General features: G+C 33.7%; 1 pseudogene; it reads right to left on the bottom strand.

Moving 5' to 3' along the window:
* Positions 1–314: 314 nt before the first annotated feature.
* LOC108660731 (uncharacterized) lies at positions 315–8839 on the bottom strand (annotated as a pseudogene).
* Positions 8840–10694: the final 1855 nt, after the last annotated feature.

A 10694-nucleotide genomic window follows, 5' to 3' on the forward strand; every position in this document is an offset into this window, starting at 1 on the left:
AAGAGTCTAACCTTCTTGTGTTGCCAAGTAACACCCAAGACTATCAAGAGTGAGAATATATCCAAGACTATCAAGAGTGAGAATATATCCAAGATTTTATCAACTCTTTAAGCTTTTTTGGGCTCGATCACCACTCTTAATTTGAACCCTAATCAAGGAGTCGAAAAAGACCAAGTTCGAGACTAGTCAAGTCCAACTATAGTTGAGCGGAGGTCTAGTCCACTTTGCCATACATTCCAGATCTAAGTATTCAACCCAAATTCGAGTTGAATCCAAATCAACATTCAAACCCGAACCCAACCTAGTTTCAGAGTTTTTAAGTTTTCCTATGTTACAAAATAATACACCACAAATTTACTGCTACAACTTTGTTAATATCAGAACACAGGCGAACCGAGTGGTGGAGAATTGACCAAGTTGAGAATACTATCCCAGCAGTTCCTGTTTTCCGCTGTATTGCCGCTGCAACTTTCGCTTGTTTTGTCCAGAGTCATTGATGAGTTTAGAACACCAAAATTTCCAAGCAAAGCGCCTGCCAAACCCCACATTGTGTTTGCAAAGGACGCTTTCATCAAACCATGCATTATCTGTGGAATATGTCATGTCATGTAATGTCACGGAGTGATCAATTTCCTGATCAAGTTGTTGCATTTGGTTCTATTTGTCAAAGCATTTCCAATCATTGTCGCCTGTAGTTCCTCCTTTGCACTTGTCTGAACTCTTACCAAACCCCATTTCTTCAGCTGTATTTCCACCGAGTCTTGCGGATGGAGCTCGATTTCTCGAGGCGTGCCATCGGAGAAGTTGGGTGTTGAGGTCAAAGACCGTAGATCCTGGCTGGCGAAAGTGAACATGCCAGCAACTACGCCTTGCCATGCCTTGAGTACATCGAGACACCTCGGTCTTGCGGATGGTGAAGCCGCACCACCTTTGTTAATTAGCTGCTTTGGGGGTCGGGTAGGGGTCGGGGTTACTTTAGAAGACTCGTGGACCAACCTGGCTTCAGTAGACGAACGCTCTCCCACTGAGCCATGTGGCTTAAGCTGGCGGTGTTCTTGCCTGGAGAGCCTAGGGTATGGTTGGTTCGGGCCTTGTGGGTCATCGGATCAAGGCTTATCTTGATTAGCCTTCTCTTGAGATGTGTGTTCCAATAATTTTTTATCTCGTTATCAGTTCTTTTTGGCAAGTGACTTACGATAACAGACCATCTGCAAAAGAATTCATAGTTTGATATAATAGATCGATTTTTTTTTCTCAGCAATTCAATAAAATTCATTGAAAATGAGATAATTACAAAAAGTCTGCAGCCCAAATGGAGAGACCAGGAACAAAAGACTTAAGGACTCCTGACAATTAGCAACCCCACGTAATGACCATAGAAACAAGAAGAAAGAAACTAAAATAAAACCAAGATCTCACAGCAGTGATTTCTGTCATCAGCTGAAAAGAAAAGCAGCACACAAGAAACATAGGAGAATTGATCAACTGGGAGATAAATAAATGAGAGCAAACAACATTATCCTCACCACCAAGCAGAAAAAAGAGAGTTCCTATAATAGATCGAAATTGATTGAATTTTTTTCTATAGACAAAATTTCATCGATGAAATTTCCACATGTTTCTCTGTTTCTTTAGTATTTAGGTCTGCTATAGCTAGGAAGGGGTTCGTGCCTGGTGAAATACTGGAGGAGGAGAGAATATGCTATAACATTTACCTGTTTCCAAGAAGGGCATGGAGCTGAAAGATAGTCTGTTCTTCCTGCAAATTGAACTTTCCTCTTTTGATATCAGGTCTAAGGTAATTTATCCATCTCAGTCTACAGCTCTTACCACATCTCAGGAGGCCTAAACATTAATAAACGGAAAGACAAAAATGAGAACATTTTTGCATTATATCATGTAAATTAAAAATGTAATTCTATTTAGGCTTATGGTAAATAACCAGCTTTCTCTGGCAAGGCACGCCAGCTTCCATGGCCATGTTCTTGGATGTAAGCTGTGAGTTTTTCATCTTCTTCAATCGTCCATGGCCCTCTCTTCAGCCCCTCTTTCTGGAGATCAACCCATTTCCAACCAAGCTAAGTATTCCATTGAATTGATATACAACAAATCTTCTATAAATTAATATCTTTGATCATGAAAATTTATTAATTAATCGATAAGTTAATAATTAATAATTTATTAATTTATATATTAATTAATAAAAATTTAATTTATCAAGATATTTTTTTATTTCTTTAAACATTAAACTTAACACATATATTGTGTATTGTGATTATCCGAATATTACTTATTTATTAAATTACGAATTATCGTTATTCTATGTATTTATTTAACCAAAACAAGTTCATAAATGTAATTAGTCTTATTAAATAAAAATCATGAATCTATCCATTTTTGCAACAAATTAAAATTACATTGGATGTATATTTAATTATATATAATTTTGATGTATAAAAAGATTATTAATTTATATGTCAAGTGGGATGTATGTATTTTTTTTAAAAATGTATTATCTTATAAATTTAACGAATTATTAATTTATCATATTAATTTTAAATAAATATCGACTAAAAATATTATTTAATTAAAATTATTGATTTATCGAATATTAATATATAAAAATTTTACCGGCGATGGAACACTGGTGAGCAGGCTGTAATTGCAATGACAAAATTACTATAGTCAATGATGGAGTAATAACTAATAAATATGGTTAGGTTGATGACCCCATGTCCTCCCTATAATGTTCCACAACTAGGGAACGGTCCTCGCGTAAGCAAATTAAATATGATTCAGCTCACTGGTCATGAGATTTATTTCTTATCCGCTAGCCGCTACATATTTCTTTGCCCTACATATTTAAAGGTGGGCTGGATTCAATTCATTAATGGAAATGGACCCCTTAACCATTCCCTATATTAATTATAAATTTTTTATATAAATATTTCCGTAATCGGGTATCTATGTTTAATTTTTAGTATTAAAATCAGGTTACCAAAGGTTTGGATCGGATTGATTTTCGAGTTTGAATCGTTTCGAGTTTAAATCATTTCAAATTCGGATTTTATGAATTCAGAACCTATAGTACCAGTTAACAGATAAAGAAAGAAAAGAAAAATGTTAAAGAAAAAAAGAAAGTTGAGGTTTAAACAAATTTATCGAATGTTTATAAACTCTGATATGACTCTTCGATCTTGAAAAATTTTATATTAAAATAAAATATATAAAATAACATAATATGTGTCTAATGCAACCAACTGATTGACTTTTTAGGACATACAATTGCACTTTCATTTGGACCATCCTAGGGATCTGAGTTCACTTAGCAGAAACGAAGATACAATTCCACATTCCTCAATTCATCTGTCAGTCAAGTGATCAAAATTAAATCGGTAGTTCTTTGTGGGTTACCTAGCTCTCAAGTCATGACTGACAGCAGGCAGCAAGAAAGCAAACGTGTAACAACTCATGATAAAACAATAACTTCAATCCATTAATGCACCCAATAAGCCTGGAACAGGGAACATGTATACTTAGAAAGGGAAGAAGATTGCTAAAAATACATAAACAAGAATTAGAGAATGATCACAACAATCCAACAAATGCTTCCTTGAAGAATCACCAACGCACAAGAGATTTTTTGCAGGAAAAAGTTTTTACATGCTACTATGATTTCTACAATTCCCCAAATGATTTTCCACAGTTTGCCGACTTACAATAGTCTTTTAATTCGATAATGTTTTCTGAATTCAAATTTATCAATTATTGATACTATACTAAAAAGTATCTATTTTTTCAAAATTGAGTTTTGAATCTTTTAATTCACATTGCTCTTGTTCATGAGTTGAAGCATTAAAACTTAATGGCATTTGGATGATTTGCATCTTTTCTTTTAAAGAATTTGTCAATTATTATTTTTAACTTGCTCATACTTTAATTAAATTTGAAAAAAAAATTAATACAGTCAATATTCAATATTTTTATTTTATTTCTATTTGCACTTATAATACATAAAATATAAATAGTTAAATATGATATACAGGATTAATAATTTCTTCTTATATAATCAGGATTGTTTGAAAACTAAATACTCAAAATAATTTCCTCTTATACACTCAAAATAATTTCTTTTCAACTAAATATAAAACGTAAAGCAAATAAAAAAAAACATACTCAAGATAATTTTCTCTTATATAATCAGTATTAATAAAAAAAAATACATTGATGAAATTTTAAGTAATAGTGTAACACTATAATTTATATTTAAAAATTGTATAGTAAATTTTTAATTTTTAAATACTAAAATCATAGTAAATAAAATCCACATAACAGAAAAAAGAAGAACATAACAAGTAGAAAATAGAACCCACATATGACATAATAAAAAGGAAAGAAGCAGAACATTGTTGATGGTTCATAGAAATTTGGAGATGAAAATCTATAGAAACTTAGAACATATGAGCAAATAAAATAGAAATAAATAATAATAATAATAATAATAATACAGACAAAAGAAAATTTTATCTCCTCTTAATTTCATACAATGGTGGTGAGTGGTCCCTATAATTCTTTGTCCAAGTTGACAAGTTCATAAATCCCTTATGAAGAATGAAGTGTATTTCAGTGGTGAGTTATGGAAAAAAGAGTAAAGTAAAAATGAAAAGAACAAAAAAAAAAAAAGAGAAAGAGAAAAAGAGATGTCGAAAAACTTATGAGTTAAGAGGGTAAAGTTGAGTGAGCATGTAGATTCATTTTGTTATTCTTTATTTATATTAATTATTAAATAAAAAATTATTTTGAGAGTACCATTAAGAGAATACATACAATATTTTAAAAATTTTATATAATATATAAAAAATTTAAAAAATTTTGAAGGGCCATAGTCCCCCATAACTACAAAAGGACCTGCCCTTGACGATATGTACCTTCTTCAATTGAGGCTCACATACAGATATGGACAGATTGTTTTACCATAGGAGGCTTGAGGAAACGTTGGATGATAGTTTGTGGATCTACTTTATGGTCTGCATGATTGGTTAGGAATGAATCCGTGTTTAACAATAAGCAGTGAGATAACATGCAGCTGTATTTTTTTTTTTCATTAGGATGCACTCACTTTTTAAGATTCGAGCTTGCGAGGGTTTAGATTCTATTAATGAAATTGATTGATGTAGTCCACGAGACAAAAAGATCATAGGAGCTCCACTTTCCACTAGACTTAATATATAGTGATATCCACCTTCAAAAGGTGTTTATAAATTTAATTTAATGTGGATGGTTCAATTACAGACAAATCGAATCCAACTGAAAAATCGGGATCTAACTGGATGTGGAGGTGTTCTCAAAGATTTTGAGGTGTACATTGTTAAGATTTTCAACGGTTCACTTGACATTCAAGACTCTAACTATGCGGAGGATATCACCATCAAGTATATATGTCTGTCACTTATTCGCATCTTCCTCGCCCGCAATTTCCAAGAACCTCGTGGTTGAATAAGACTTTATGATTGTCATATCATGAGCTCATGAGTGCATGACAAAGACCAGAGGTCATTGGACAAGTGGTCCACTTTTAAGGAAATTAATGGGTTGGTGATGTTGAAATTGTTCACATACTACGAAAAAGTAATTCCTTTACTGATACACCAACAAACCTAGGAGGAATAAGGACTATGGTAGCGTTTGGTACTTTACAATGTAATATGATTGCAGGAAAGATAACATTGTAGTGTTTGGTATATAAGTAATGTAATGATTAAAATGCAGAGAAGATAACATTACAGTGTTTATTTTACAAGTACTTTACAGGGTTGTAGACACATAAAAAAAAAATAAATAAATATAAATATAAATTAAATAAAAAAATAAAAAAAATATTAAAAAAAAATTGGGATGGCTGGGCGTACGCCCAGCCATCCCGTCGCCGTCCCATCCCCCACCCACTACGCGCGATGGGGGGTTCTGGCCACCAACTCCAGGGGTGCCAGAACCCCCTCGCCGGGTTGTCCAAAAAATTGGACAACCCGGCTCTTTAAAACCCTGCAAAACCTGCAAAAGAAAAGGGGAGACAGCAGTTAGCCACAAGGAACCAAAAAACAAAAAAAATCCTAGATCTACCAGCAAAAATACCCAACCACAGAAACAAAAGCAAAAAAAACAAACACAAAGCAAGAAAAGAAAAAAAGAGTTAGATCTGAAAAATGAAAGAGAGAAGCGAGAGGTCGGTGTAGAGAAGATAGAGAGAGTGGCGACAAGAGAGAGAAGGAGAGAGAGGAAGAAAGAAAAAAAAAGTTTAAGAAGAAGGTAGAGAGAGTGGCGGCAAGAGAGAGAAAGAGAGAGAGGAAGAAGGAGAAAAAAAAAAGAAAAAGCTTGAGGAGAAAATAGAGAGAGTGGCGGCAAGAGAGAGAAAGTGAGAGAGGAAAGTGAAGAGAGAGAAAAGAAAAGAAGCTTTTATAGCTAGGTATAAAAGACCAAAACGACGTCGTTTTGGAGCATTTTTTTTGAAGCCAAAAACGGTGCACTTTGAAGGGGATTAAGTGGGCTGTTGCAGCAGGCTTGACTTCCTCCTTGGGCTAAGGCATTATTGGACTATTCGAGCCCAAACCAAAAAGCAAGTGCAGCAGGCCCTTTGGGCCCAGGCCGAATTGGGGGAGACCTTTGAAGCCCAGTGGAGCTTGAACCCATTTGGAGCATTGGGTTAGGTACAACCCAATAGGTATTGGACTTCATTAAATAATGGTTTGGGCTTGAGTTATTGAAAATGATTATTTAATTTCTTGTTTAAGTGTTATAATAGTTTTATTATTTTTTGTATTGTTTGAAATTTATGCATATGAAAAATAAAATATATGAAGGCTAAAAATGAAATTTTTAATACAATAGATAGCAGATGTAGTAAATTAATAGATATGCATGTATAAATATATATATATATATATAAACATATAACAAAAAATAGGAGAATGAACAAGAAAAAAATTTATTAATTAATTAAATGAAAGATTAGAAAGTACTTAGTTTTTTTTAATATGTATAAAATAATTAATAAATAATAGAAATGGGTCTAAAAAAATGAAAAGAAATAAAAAAATGAGAATAAAATATAATTAGTTGTAAAGGCAAGAGAAAATAAAATGTTCTAAGTATTTATGAATATATAGAATGTACAATATAATATTAAATTACAAGTATTAAAAAATCAAGTGGTTAATTTGAGTTAATCCAATAATAGAATTCTGCTTGAAAAAGGGGCAAAGAGTTGCTTCTTTCGGGTGGATGTTTTTCGGGTGCGAAGTTCGAGACGGATTTTCACCGAAGCGTCGGGATAAATCTGAACTCTAGATTTCAAAACCCATTAAGTCAAATAGTCATTGTTAGAAAACAATATATGTAGAAAAATTTTGTTAATTCAAATAAATATTACTAAATAAAGTTAATCTAATCGTTTAAAAATTAATTAATTAATTATTTAGATAAGCTTTGTAATCAAGTAAAAAAAATTGACCAACAACAAACATGGATTTAAATAACCAAAAAATAAAGTATATATAAAAATAATAAATAATAAATAAATAACCAAAATTTTTTAAACAATCAATAAACGCGTGCATATAGATACCATCATTTTATACTGTCATTGCATGCCACTCATATTTTGCAAATGGCGCGGGAATCCCGATGATGGGATTTCCCCGAGGAGCTTGTAGAGACGAGTTCTTCCGGGGATATCTCTAGGTGAGGAAGATTTCGGGACTTCACCAAAGCGTTGGGATAGTCTTCGAATAATTTTCCAATAAAAGATTACCGACTCCATTATTTAAAATAAACAAGTCACGACATCATTCTACGCTTGCATCATATGCATACGTAAGACCAAGTGAAAAACTCAGACTGACAATTCAATAAAATTTAATTAATAAAATAGGGATTAAACTAAGAAAAGGCTATATTAAGATAACTTAAGATTAAATGGTACCGTTCGTAGAACGGGCGTCACGGGGGTGCTAACCCTTCTCCGTGCGTAACCGCACTCCCGAACCCATCTCTAAAAAAACGTGGACCAGTTCTCGTTCTTTCGATGGACCTAAAATTAATTTAGGACTTCGTCGATTAAGAATCGGGTTAATAGGTGACCAATCACACCTAGATAAAAAAGATTGGTGGCGACTCCCACACCCACACGATTTTAATTTTCGCCCCGCGTTTGGCGGACGGGTTCCCGGACCCGCACGTCACGACAAGGGTATGTAATGTTAATTTTCAAAACTACCCTTATATATTAAAATACAAGTTTAACATGTATTTTTTTATTGTTAATTTTTATATAAAGTCATTTTTTAAATATATTTTATTTTTCATTTCTTATTACAAGTATATATTTTATTTTTATTTTTAATATAATTTCTTATATTGTATATTTTATTTTAAATTTTTTCTTTAGAAGATAATATTTTATTTTTATTTCTTAATACGTTTTATATATATATATATATTAATGTGATAGCTTCATCTCTTGTAACCAACAACAAATTGGCAACAAAATACTCATAATAAAAAAACAAAACCAATGGACGGCCAACAAAACCCACAAGACCCAAGGCCCTCTCTCTTCCCTCTCTTTCCTGTCACCGGCACTACCGCTGTTGTTGCCTCTGCTACTGCTATTGCTACTACAGCAGCTACTACTAGCGGCCCTCAATGGCTTTGCAACCCTAGCTTCACCAGCAACCTTTCCCTCATTAACGACACCGTTTCCTCTCTTCCCTACACCTTGAACGTAGAGGAAGAAGATGAAGGTGAAGAAGGAAAGCAACAAAAGCAGCAGAAGAATTACCATTCTTATGAGCTACTTGAGGAAGAAAAAGAGGATGAGGAAGATTCTGATTCTAATGGAGAAAAGTATGACGAGAGACAAAAGAATAAGAAAATTAATAAATAAAAATAAAAGAAAGAGGAACGACTTTAGCAAAATGTAGAAGAAGCAGTAGACCATAAACCCCAAAAGCGACAATTAACTGTGTTTATTTCGGATTGTGAGTAATTTTTTTAAATGATGATGGGTAAAAATGTCCTTAAAGACATTGCAGAGTGCAATGTAATGTGATTGCATTGGTTTTGAACTGCAATCACATTACATCCATTGGTTGCAATGTGATTGCATTGCAATATTACATTGCAGTGGTCTATTACAAAACAAACACAGTAATATAATTTAATTGGGTACATTACAGGGAATGTGACTTTACATCCCTTATACCAAATGCACCCTATGTTCTTAGCATGGTGGTAATATTATTATATGTGGGGCTATAATTAATTCACTGATGGCGAGTTCTCTTGTTATGTGTCGCTTTTTAGCTTTTATGTGGGGTAGATGTGCTTTACTGTTTTCTTATTCACTATTTGGCACAGTATTGTAAGTGTCAGAATGTGTTGACTTTTAGGAGATAGGCTGGTTGCAATGGTCAAGTGCATGGTGCAATGGGAAAAACCGAAAGTTGAGACCCTTAAATTCAACACGGATGGTGCTTCAAGCGAAACCTGGGTGATGAGCATGGGACAACCTAGCATATTTTTCTAAGTCCATTGGCCACTCCGATTCAAACTTAGTAGAGCTTCTTGCTTTTCAAGGGGCGGTCTGATTTTTGCTGCTACTCAGTGGAGTTCCACTCATCCTCTGATCCTTGAATGCGACTCAAAAAATGTGGGTTCATTAGACACCTAATCCTACCAATGTGCCTTGGAGACTGTGACATACTGTTATCCAGCTCTCCAACCTCCTTGTATTAGAAGTATTCAGGATGAATAAGCTTAACATTTCTTAGAGGAACTCTGCACCAGGCCAATGACCATAAAACTAAAGAAGGGACAAAGAGACTTGGTAGCAAGAAGATACCAAAACGCAGAGTTTAAATAAAAGGGAAGGAGAGCCACCCCAAATGTTGCGTATCAAGCTCAGCTAAGAAGCAGCAACTTAATAAGCAACACACCGTTTTGTATTTATAATTATTGTTTTAAAAGTTAGTTAGGTTAGTTATGATATAATTAATTCTTTCTTTTCTTCTTTACTTAATTTTTAAGCTCTTGTATATATAGCTCATTTTATAGAGCCCTGATGTGAATGAATAGAAAACATTCCCTTAACTTTTTCAGCGCCGCTTGTCCTCTCTTCCCTGTCATATTCTTTTTTTGACATGGTATCAGAGCAGGTGGTGATTCCAAGATCCAGCTGTTGTCATTTCTGCTAATGGATTAACATAAACGACTTGCTGATCAGTTTTCTTTTCTTCTTACAGTAAGTCGTTTATCATCTTTTCTGGTTCATTAGCATTCAACTCATATTTATTAGCAAGCATTTATTAACAGCTATGGCTGAGCATACTGAAGCTAATGTACAGATCACAAACATCTCACCCATATCAGACCCCCTTTCACCATATTATGTACATCACACAAATCATTCTGAATCTGTGGTCATTAACCCTAAACTAGCCACTAATAACTACATATCCTAGAGTAGGTCCTTTTTACTTGCATTATCAATCAGGAACAAAACAGGATTTATCAATGGATCCACAGCTAAACTTGCAATCACAGACCCACTTTACTAAGCTTGGACACATTGTAACAACCTGATAGTGGCATGGTTACTTGATTCCATTTCACAACCAATAGCTTCTACTGTATTCTTT

The sequence above is a fragment of the Theobroma cacao genome, chromosome 2 (genome assembly GCF_053813885.1).
Source record: "Theobroma cacao isolate CCN51 chromosome 2, ASM5381388v1, whole genome shotgun sequence".
NCBI classification, from domain to species: Eukaryota; Viridiplantae; Streptophyta; class Magnoliopsida; order Malvales; family Malvaceae; genus Theobroma; species Theobroma cacao.